Raw genomic sequence first — 2141 nt, 5'->3', positions numbered from 1 at the left:
GCGGCCGCCGCCCCCCGGAGGCACCGGAGCCCCGAATCCCGCTCGGAGCCAGCCAGCCGTCCCGAGCTACAACCAGGTAAGATCTGCCGCGGCCCGGGCCTCGGGCCCGCCCGGGTTCTGGCCCGCGGCTCCCCACCCCCACCCCTCGTAGTTCCCCCTCCCGCCGCCGCCGCCTCCATTTGTTATTTTCCCGATCCGGTCCCCCACCGCGGGCACTGCCTGGCCTGAGGCTGGGGGCTCAGGGGGTGGGCACCCGCCCCCGAGGAGGGATGGGGGCCGGGGCACCCGGAGGATCGGGAAGGTGGGGGGAGGTGGGAGGATCTCAGGAGGAGGGCTGATGGGGCAGGAGGGTAGCCAGGACCCTGGGACCCAAAGAGGAACCCCGAGGTGGAGGGTCGGCGGAGGAAAAATGAGATGCCCGTGAGGGGGCTTCGGGGCGAAGGCAAAAAGGAATGGAGCGATGGCAGCGAGGTGGGGCATGAGGACTCCAGGAAAAGCCCCAAAGGCCCAGAACCCGGGTTTCAGAGCCCGGGGTTCGGGGTGCTAGGTGTAGAAGGGAGTTGGGAAATGGGGAAGGGGTGTGGTAGGTGGGAAGAGAGGGATTGTAGCTGATGAGGGAGGAGAATGGAACCTGGGAAAACGGGGGCTCTGAGAGGGCCACCTCGGGGAAGAGCCCGGTGTGTTCCCGGGTGGAAGTGGGAAAGTGATGCCTTTGTGACTCAGTTTTCTTTCCCCTACCCCGGGTCACCTCTGACCTTGTTCCTCCAATCTCAGACGCAGGTACTTGTTGGAGAGGGGCACACTGGGGCCCAGTAGTGTGGGTCCTCCTGCAACTGATGAGGAAGACTGGAACCCTGAAGGGAGAGTTAGGGAGCAAGCGTTTCTGGGAGGGTGGAAACAGAGGAGAGAATTGGGCAGTCTTATAGGCACTCCAAACAAGTTGTGACCCCCATCCTCAAATCCCCAGAGCACCCACTGCCCCTCTAGCTGTGGTTTCCTTAAGAGGGGGTGGATCTTCATTACTGTTTTGTGCTCAGAGATTTCCCTTTGTGCATGGACTTATTTCTACTGGGGTAGGTATTCTTAAGCTCCCTTCCCTGAGGGTGCTATAGGAGGACAGGAGCTGCTTTGGCAACTGTAGGGGGAGTTGCTGGCAGATGGACCCCCGGGATGGACTGTAGAGGGGCAGGTTCTGCCATTTTGTTGCCATGGCAATGATCCAGCGGGATGTCTAATAGATGGGGGTTCAGAATCTTGATCGGGCCTTTGGCTATGCCCTTGGAACTCTTGGCTGGGTTCTGGAGGATGTTTCTGGAGCTGCTCATGGAGAGGAGGTTCCCCAAGGGGTCCACCCCCTTCCATCCAGCTGTCTTTGGGAAAAGGTAGACATATTACTTGCAGGTCATAGTTGTTTCTCTAAGACCCTCCCTTTAGGCATGGTGGGGGGATAGAAATGCTCCTGTTCCAAGTTATACCATCTTTTGGCAGTTCATTATTAGGGACTTTTTGTATTGTCTTTTTGCTTCTTTGCACAGGTATTCTTCCATTTTCTTAAACTTGAGTCTTCCTTCCCAAGTATCCCTTTTCGTCTTTCCCAGACTGTCCCCACAGTGACCCCTTCCCTCAGCTAACCTTGGACCTTCTGTTTCTCTGACCTTGTAGGAATGGCTGGGCTCTCCATGCCCATCCCAGGTGAGGGTGGCCCCGGGGGAGAGGGCTGTGGAACAGCCTGGTGTAGTGGAAATACTCCAGAACAGGAGTCGGGAGACCTGGGTCTAGTCCTGGCTGTACCTCTAACTAACTGTGACCTTGGTCAAGTCACTTCTTATTTCTTTGAGCCTCAGCTTCATTATCAGATGAAGGGATTATAGATAAGATGATATCTGAGGCCCCTCTGACAACTGTAGATTCTGAGGCTTAGGCCAGTGCCTTGTTATCTGCTGGTCTGGGCTGCACTGTTATCTAGGACTGGTTTGTGAGTCTGGCAGGTCTGGAATGATGGTGGAGGCTGGGCCAAAGATTCTGGAATTCACCCTGCAAGCCCATCCTAGAAAGCCTTGTGCCTCGAGTGTATTCCTTCAGACAGCCTCCTCAGATTTCTCCCTTAATTTCTTTTCTTGTTCTTACTTAGAGACTCTTTC

The sequence above is a fragment of the Lipotes vexillifer genome, unplaced genomic scaffold (genome assembly GCF_000442215.2).
Source record: "Lipotes vexillifer unplaced genomic scaffold, Lipotes_vexillifer_v1.1 scaffold395, whole genome shotgun sequence".
NCBI lineage: Eukaryota > Metazoa > Chordata > Mammalia > Artiodactyla > Lipotidae > Lipotes > Lipotes vexillifer.
Note: the sequence above shows the minus strand (reverse complement) of the source record.